Here is a 9,830-nt window from a genome sequence, read left to right as displayed (position 1 = left end):
TAAAGGAAAGCTAAAGTTTGTTTGGGAATGACCCCACCATATGACACCCCCCTCATCGTTAACTCTGCCTAGAGCCACGGAACACTGAGGTAGCGAACGTATCTAGACGCCGCCATGCACAACACTGAAGTGTCGTGACGGAACACTGAGGTAGCGAACGTATCTAGACGCTGCCATGCACAACAGTGAAGTGTCGTGACGGAACACTGAGGTAGCGAACGTATCTAGACGCTGCTATGCACAACAGTGAAGTGTCATGACGGAACACTGAGGTAGCGAACGTATCTAGACGCTGCCATGCACAACAGTGAAGTGTCGTGTATGTGAGGAGGGACGAGGGGAGGAGGAGGTTGAAGAAGAGCCACGGACTGGTTTCCCCGAAGGCTGTTCTCCCCGGCACATGGCCTCCCCCAAGGTGGTGCCAACCCCAGCCCCCGACACCTCTCGTTAAGACACGTCCCTCAGCGAGGCGGGGGTCTCATAGGAGACACACATACACACACCCACACACACACACAAACACACTTACACCTGTGTGACTGTGTTTGTATGAACGTGTGTGTGTGTGTGTGTGTGTGTGTGTGTGTGTGTGTGTTACCACCTATCTATAAACACCGGCAGGAACTTCTCCAATCGTGGCGATCCTAACTCGTTACTTACCAACCCCTTGAAGCGAAGTGTCATCTCTACATCTACCTCTTCTTCACTCGTCTCGCTCCCCCCACCCACTTTCTACCCTGATCCTCTACGAAAGCGATGCCATCTCATCTCTCCTAACTTTTCCAGTCTCTTGTTGTGCCATCCAGTTGATTGGAGCCCCGATCCTCTACAAAAGCGATGCCATCTCATCTCTCCTAACTTTTCCAGTCTCTTGTTGTGGCATCCAGTTGATTGGATCCTCTTCTTCTTCTTCTTCTTCTTCCTCCTCCTCCTCTCGAAGAGATGCTCTGGCGACATCTTCAAATCCCATTTAAGAGGATCTTGACGAGTCTTCATCACATCTCACTTGTCCTCATCTCATCTCTCCCAGGATGAACACATTATCTATGGCCCGTCGCCCGCCCGCCCGCCTGCCTGCCTCCTCCCTCCTACCAATGTAGCTCACTAACTTCATCCCCGGTAAAGTTAATATCACCCTGCGTATGACACCCACCTCAAGTCAGGCGGCCAAACGGGTGTGCCACGTAACTCGAATATCCAAGTGTGGCGTACGCTGTTGATGTTCATCTTGTCTATCGGGCAAGGTTCTTGGAGGTAAATCTATTAGTCGCCATAGGTCAGCTTCTTGGCAATGCCCCCAGAGCTGGTTCTCTGATGAGGTGGCCACGACGAATCTCAGGAACTCAGACCCTCTCACAGGGAAGGTGTTCCTCAGCCCTTCTCACAGGGAAGTGCTGCTCTGCCTCTCTCACAGAGAGGTGTTCCTCAGCCCCTCTCACAGAGGTGTTCCTCAGCCCCCTCTCACAGGGGGGTGTTCCACAGCCCCTCTCACAGAGAGGTGTTCCACAGCCCCTCTCACAGAGAGGTGTTCCACAGCCCCTCTCACAGAGAGGTGTTCCACAGCCCCTCTCACAGAGAGGTGTACCACAGCCCCTCTCACAGAAAGGTGTTCCTCAGCCCCCTCTCACAGAGAGGTGTTCCACAGCCCCTCTCACAGAGAGGTGTTCCACAGCCCCTCTCACAGAGAGGTGTTCCTCAGCTCCCTCTCACAGGGAGGTGTTCCACAGCCCCTCTCACAGAGAGGTGTTCCACAGCCCCTCTCACAGGGAGGTGTTCCACAGCCCCTCTCACAGGGAGGTGTTCCACAGCCCCTCTCACAGAGAGGTGTTCCACAGCCCCTCTCACAGAGAGGTGTACCACAGCCCCTCTCACAGAGAGGTGTTCCTCAGCTCCCTCTCACAGGGAGGTGTTCCACAGCCCCTCTCACAGAGAGGTGTACCACAGCCCCTCTCACAGAGAGGTGTTCCACAGCCCCTCTCACAGAGAGGTGTTCCACAGCCCCTCTCACAGAGAGGTGTTCCTCAGCCCCTCTCACAGAGAGGTGTTCCACAGCCCCTCTCACAGAGAGGTGTTCCTCAGCCCCTCTCACAGAGAGGTGTTCCACAGCCCCTCTCACAGAGAGGTGTTCCACAGCCCCTCTCACAGAAAGGTGTTCCTCAGCCCCCTCTCACAGACACGTACCTTAAACTTGCCTCTGTGGAAAACGGTGGTCAAACCGGGCTTCACTTCCCCATGCCCCACTTACACCATCTTCCAGACGGGTCGGGTGGAAAACCATCACCCATTCGTCTCTTAAGTTGGAGCCTATGTCTCTCCGCCGATCACCACAGGTCTTAATCATCATCCTCAGCGCCCCATCTAACTCTCTCATAATTCAATCATCAAACCCTAAACCACATTCAGGTACGACTCGAATCCTCCTCTCAGGTTATTTACGAAGCGCCCCTTCTAACTCTCTCATAATTCAATCATCAAACCCTAAAACCACATTCAAGTACGACTCGAACACATTCAGGTACGACTCGAATCCTCCTCTCAGGTTATTTACGAAGCGCCCCTTCTAACTCTCTCATAATTCAATCATCAAACCCTAAAACCACATTCAGGTACGACTCGAACACATTCAGGTACGACTCGAATCCTCCTGTCAGGTTATTTACGATGCGAATGAGAAACAGCGGAGGCCCCAAAGTCGGGGGGGGGGGCCTTGAGGAACGCCCGTAACTTCCCCACGAACCATTTCGAAAAGGCCAACCTTTTTCCCCCCTGACGCATCTCCTCGTCTCCTTTCGCCTTCAGAAAACCTTCCGTCCACCAAAGGCGATCCCCCTTTAATGTCTGACTAAATAAATCATTTTTCCCCTCAGGCAACCTGGGAGCGAGAACAGCGTCACACACACACACACACACACACACACACCCTTCACATCTTTCAACTGGGCTCCTCCTCTCTCTCTATATATATATCATTACAAAGATGGAAAAGACCTTTCTCAGTAAGCCAGCCTCTACCGGATACATGGACCCGACTCTTTCCTTCCTGATTCACTTTGCCAGCAGCCTTCACACACACACACACACACACACACACACACACACACACACACACACACACACACATCGTTCGCTGTTAATGACACTCGCCTTTGAATTTAGCTCTTGTTCTCATCCGACTTTCTTCAAAAAGTGGCACGATGTTCCTTCTGGTAATTAATGGCGCCTTAAGCTGTGGTTTATGTAATATCTCACCTTGCCTGTCGGGTTATTATTTCTTCGTCTCCTCGCCCCTTGAGAACGTCGTGGAGTGGGATTGGGGTTGGGGTTGGGTGGGATGTCTTCTTCAGGAACCAAGCGCTTTATCCTCATCCACATCCGGTCATGACAACAAGTTTATATCTTGTGTGTGACGCGACCTTTCTCTTCTCTGGGGTCCCTCCTTGGCAACGCTGCTCGCCAAGTCCTCTCCTCCACCCCAGACCTTTCTCTTCTCTGGGGTCCCTCCTTGGCAACGCTGCTCGCCAAGTCCTCTCCTCCACCCCAGACCTTTCTCTTCTCTGGGGTCCCTCCTTGGCAACGCTGCTCGCCAAGTCCTCTCCTCCACCTTAGCAGCACTGGAGGTGATATGTGTCCGCCGGGTATATATTCTAAAACTCCACTCGACATTTCCTTTCCCCTCTACACATATATATATATATATATCCCTCACCAGTTTTTTCTCCCCTCTCTCTATCTTCCTTTAGCTATATTCCCCTCCGTTTTCTTTCCCAGATGTCTTCCTACCCTTCCCATCTCCCTCGAACACACTGACTTCCCTCCCCACCCCCTCAACCACCACCCCTACCCCCTTTTTCCCCTTCCACCCACCTTTTCCTCCCTCTCCCATCGACCTCCAATTCCCCCCCTCCCCCCTCTCCATTCTTCACATCACCTTTCCCTCCCCCCCTTTCCTCCCTTTTAACCTCCTTTACCCCTTCTTCCCTTCCTAATCTCCACCCCGCACCTTTTGTCATCATCATCACCATCACCATCATCATCATCATCATCATCTTCATCATCCACTGGAAGAGGAAGAAGAAGAAGGAAAAAAAAACAATATTATCCCCACACTTGTGTTTCCCAGCGGGGGTTTAAAAGTCCATGTAAATAACCAGCCGTCCTAGAACACATGGAGCATGTGCCTCCAGCACCGCGGGGCGAGAGAGAGAGAGAGAGAGAGAGAGAGAGAGAGAGAGAGAGAGAGAGAGAGAGAGAGAGAGAGAGAGAGAGAGAGAGAGAGAAAGTGGGTGAGGAGCGAAGGTGTGGAGACCACCACACAATGTTTTGACCCTCTCGGGTCTGGTCAGGTAAGGTCCTTCCTTGACCCTGGAGATCTTCATTGATAGGCCCCAGGGGCAGCGCTCCGTGCCCCTCACCACAGGGGGACGTCCCAGGGGTAGCGCTCCGTGCCCCTCACCACAGGGGGATGTCCCAGGGGCAGCGCTACGTGCCGCTCACCACAGGGGGATGTCCCAGGGGCAGCGCTACGTACCGCTCACCACATGGGGATGTCCCAGGGGCAGCGCTCCGTGCCCCTCACCACAGGGGGACGTCCCAGGGGTAGCGCTCCGTGCCCCCCACCACAGGGGGATGTCCCAGGGGCAGCGCTACGTGCCCCTCACCACAGGGGGATGTCCCAGGGGCAGCGCTACGTGCCGCTCACCACAGGGGGACGTCCCAGGGGCAGCGCTACGTGCCCCTCACCACAGGGGGATGTCCCAGGGGCAGCGCTACGTGCCCCTCACCACAGGGGGATGTCCCAGGGGCAGCGCTACGTGCCCCTCACCACAGGGGGACGTCCCAGGGGTAGCGCTCCGTGCCCCTCACCACAGGGGGATGTCCCAGGGGCAGCGCTACGTGCCCCTCACCACAGGGGGATGTCCCAGGGGCAGCGCTACGTGCCCCTCACCACAGGGGGATGTCCCAGGGGCAGCGCTACGTGCCCCTCACCACAGGGGGACGTCCCAGGGGTAGCGCTCCGTGCCCCTCACCACAGGGGGATGTCCCAGGGGCAGCGCTACGTGCCGCTCACCACAGGGGGATGTCCCAGGGGCAGCGCTACGTGCCGCTCACCACAGGGGGATGTCCCAGGGGCAGCGCTACGTGCCGCTCACCACAGGGGGACGTCCCAGGGGCAGCGCTACGTGCCCCTCACCACAGGGGGATGTCCCAGGGGCAGCGCTCCGTGCCCCTCACCACAGGGGGACGTCCCAGGGGTAGCGCTCCGTGCCCCTCACCACAGGGGGATGTCCCAGGGGCAGCGCTACGTGCCGCTCACCACAGGGGGATGTCCCAGGGGCAGCGCTACGTGCCGCTCACCACAGGGGGATGTCCCAGGGGCAGCGCTACGTGCCGCTCACCACAGGGGGACGTCCCAGGGGCAGCGCTACGTGCCGCTCACCACAGGGGGATGTCCCAGGGGCAGCGCTACGTGCCGCTCACCACAGGGGGATGTCCCAGGGGCAGCGCTACGTGCCGCTCACCACAGGGGATGTCCCAGGGGCAGCGCTACGTGCCGCTCACCACAGGGGGATGTCCCAGGGGCAGCGCTACGTGCCGCTCACCACAGGGGGATGTCCCAGGGGCAGCGCTACGTGCCGCTCACCACAGGGGGATGTCCCAGGGGCAGCGCTACGTGCCGCTCACCACAGGGGGATGTCCCAGGGGCAGCGCTACGTACCACTCACCACAGGGGGATGTCCCAGGGGCAGCGCTACGTGCCCCTCACCACAGGGGGATGTCCCAGGGGCAGCGCTACGTGCCCCTCACCACAGGGGATGTCCCAGGGGCAGCGCTACATGCCGCTCACCACAGAGGGATGTCCCAGGGGCAGCGCTACGTGCCGCTCACCACAGGGGATGTCCCAGGGGCAGCGCTACGTGCCCCTCACCACAGGGGGATGTCCCAGGGGCAGCGCTACGTGCCGCTCACCACAGGGGGATGTCCCAGGGGCAGCGCTACGTGCCGCTCACCACAGAGGGATGTCCCAGGGGCAGCGCTACGTGCCCCTCACCACAGGGGGATGTCCCAGGGGCAGCGCTACGTGCCCCTCACCACATGGGGATGTCCCAGGGGCAGCGCTACGTGCCGCTCACCACAGGGGGATGTCCCAGGGGCAGCGCTACGTGCCGCTCACCACAGAGGGATGTCCCAGGGGCAGCGCTACGTACCACTCACCACAGAGGGATGTCCCAGGGGCAGCGCTATGTGCCGCTCACCACAGGGGATAATCTAGGGTTACGAAAAGGACGAGAGTTGCGTAAACTTACGCACAGGAGAGAAGAGGTAGCTACCTGGGTCAAAGGAGTGACACTCGACAGCTAGTGAAGTGCTGGCTTACTGCGCGGTCGTATATACTCAGGGGTCAACGCCATCTACACACCCCAGGTGAGGCTGTGGTCTGGTAATGACAACGCGATGGGCGAGAGGTCACGGTATACGACCCTGGAGCACGACGGTACGACCCTTGAGCACGACGGTACGACCCTTGAGCACGACGGTACGATCTTTGTGCATGAGCTACGACCCTTGAGCACGACGGTACGATCTTTGTGCATGAGCTACGACCCTTGAGCACGACGGTACGACCCTTGAGCACGACGGTACGACCCTTGAGCACGACGGTACGATCTTTGTGCATGAGCTTGAGCACGGTATACGACCCTTGAGCACGACGGTACGACCCGTCAGCACAACGGTACGACCCTTAAACACGACGGTACGACCTTGGAGCACGACGGTACGATATTTGAGCATGAGTTCGACCCTTGAGCACGACGGTACGACTCTGGAGCACGACGGTCGACCCTTGAGCACGACGGTACGACATTGAGCACGACGGTACGATCTTTGTGCATGAGCTACGACCCTTGAGCACGGTATACGACCCTTGAGCACGACGATACGACCCTTGAACACGACGGTACTAGCCCCCCCCCCCAACAGGGCCACACAACAGTAGCTGTGGCCCCGCCAACAGGGCCACACAACAGCAGATCTGACCCCGCCAACAGGGCCACACAACAGCAGATCTGACCCCGCCAACAGGGCCACACAACAGTAGCTGTGGCCCCGCCAACAGGGCCACTTTCCAGGCCACACAGAGCCACAATCCTGGAACATGAAGAGTCGCCAGAATAAGTCAGCTTTTTAATTTTCCAGCGGGAAAATTATTACCTGGAAGGATCCAGACCAGACCAGACCAGCCGCCTGGAAACTTGGTGAGGGAAAGGCTAAGAGGAGGAGATGAGAGAGAGAGAGAGAGAAAGAGAGAGAGAGAGAGAGAGAGAGAGAGAGAGAGAGAGAGAGAGAGAGAGAGAGAGAGACTGATAGATAGATATAGATAAATAGCTAGCAAACTAGATAGGTAGATAGATAGAGAGAGAGAGAGAGAGAGAGAGAGAGAGAGAGAGAGAGAGAGAGAGAGAGAGAGAGAGAATGATAGATATAGATAAATAGCTAGCAAACTAGATAGGCAGAGAGAGAGAGAGAGAGAGAGAGAGAGAGAGAGAGAGAGAGAGAGAGAGAGAGAGAGAGAGAGAGAGACTGATAGATAGATATAGATAAATAGCTAGCAAACTAGATAGGTAGATAGATAGAGAGAGAGAGAGAGAGAGAGAGAGAGAGAGAGAGAGAGAGAGAGAGAGAGAGAGAGAGAGAGAGAGAGAGAGAGTACGGTTCCCTCCCTCCCTCCATCCTAAGATGATACATTCAGGTCCCTTTTATTTCCCCCTCCCTCCCCTCCCCCCCTTTTTTTCTTATCTTTTTAAAAGTCTTCCACTCTCTCTCTCTCTCTCTCTCTCTCTCTCTCTCTCTCTCTCTCTCTCTCTCTCTCTCTATCTATCTATCTATCTATCTACGGAGACGGCCGAGAGTGGACGAAAGGGCAACATGCTAACGGAAAAGAGAGACACAGCGAAGCCAACGTGATAAGACACCTCGCCCCCCCCCACGAGTGTTCATCTCCTCCCCCCCCCCTCCCTTCCCATCCTCAAGGACACACACACACACACACACACACTCACACACACACACACACACACACACACACACACACACACACGACTCGCCTCACCAATCTCATGTCTATCGAACCCGCCAGATAGACCGGGGACATCTCACAACCACGGGAGATCGGGAGTTCCATTTCCCTCCCGGGGTCATAGGTCATGACCTGACCACCCCACCCCCCCCACACCCCCATCCCCTGGTGACATGCCAGAAGCCCTGGTCACATCTCTCACGCAAGTCGCCCTTTGCGCGCGAGATCTGATCTGTGGCGCAAGGGAATCGGACGACGGTTTCCCCCCACCCCAAAACTCGAGGGTTCGAACAAGTCGCCCGCCTCTTTTGTTGGTAAACACCGAGGGCGCACGGCGGGAAGCGACGTGTCGTCCCCCCGTTTTCTATAGAGAATAGAAAATATATATATACTGTGCGTCTGACGGTGTTATGACGTAAAATGACGTGCGTCTGATGGTGTCGTGACGTAAAATGACGTGCGTCTGATGGTGTCATGACGTAAAATGACGTGCGTCTGATGGTGTCATGACGTAAAATGACGTGCGTCTGATGGTGTTATGACGTAAAATGACGTGCGTCTGATGGTGTTATGACGTAAAATGACGTGCGTCTGATGGTGTTAGGACGTAAAATGACGTGCGTCTGATGGTGTTAGGACGTAAAATGACGTGCGTCTGACGGTGTTATGACGTAAAATGACGTGCGTCTGATGGTGTTATGACGTAAAATGACGTGTGTCTGATGGTGTTATGACTTAAAATGACGTGCGTCTGATGGTGTTATGACGCAAAATGACGTGCGTCTGATGGTGTTATGACGTAAAATGACGTAGTTATACTTGGGTATAATAATAATAATAATATATATATATATATATATATATATATATATATATATACTTTTTTTTTCATACTATTCGCCATTTCCCGCGATAGCGAGGTAGCGTTAAGAACAGAGGACTGGGCCTTTGAGGGAATATCCTCACCTGGCCCCCTTCTCTGTTCCTTCTTTTGGAAAATTAAAAAAGAAAGAAAAAAAAACGAGAGGGGAGGATTTCCAGCCCCCCGCTCCCTCCCCTTTTAGTCGCCTTCTACGACACGCAGGGAATACGTGGGAAGTATTCTTTCTCCCCTATCCCCAGGGAGATATATATATATATATATATATATATATATATATATATATATATATATATATATATATATATATATATATATATATATATATGCGTGTTTGTGTGTGTGTGTGTGTCATGGTAACGGGTTTCAACCCCAATGGCATCCAACCCCCTTCCCTCCCTCCTCCTAACACACACACACACACACACACACACACACCACCTCTCCCTCCCCTCCTCCTCCTCCTCCTGCCGGCAGAATTACCACCACAGGCTATTTTACCGGCGGGACCCTAAACCCCCGTCCATAAACATAGACCAGGGTTGGGGGACGGGAGGGGGGGGGGGAAGGTTAGGTTAAGAAAGGGGTCGCTATTCGCTGGGGAGAAATAAGTGTTTCACAGGAGAGGTTTATATGAGGTGTTTATATGGCATGTTTTATTCGGTATGAGTATATACGAGGTGAATACGGGCGGTGAGTCTATGTATATATATATATATATATATATATATATATATATATATATATATATATATATATATATATATATCCCTGGGGATAGGGTAGAAAGAATACTTGCCACGTATTCCCTGCGTGTCGTAGAAGGCGACTAAAAGGGAAGGGAGCTGGAAATCCTCCCCTCTTGTTTTTAAT

The sequence above is a fragment of the Panulirus ornatus genome, chromosome 73 (genome assembly GCF_036320965.1).
Source record: "Panulirus ornatus isolate Po-2019 chromosome 73, ASM3632096v1, whole genome shotgun sequence".
Taxonomy (NCBI): domain Eukaryota; kingdom Metazoa; phylum Arthropoda; class Malacostraca; order Decapoda; family Palinuridae; genus Panulirus; species Panulirus ornatus.
The sequence above is the reverse complement of the archived record's forward strand: the minus strand, read 5'-3'. Positions refer to the sequence as shown.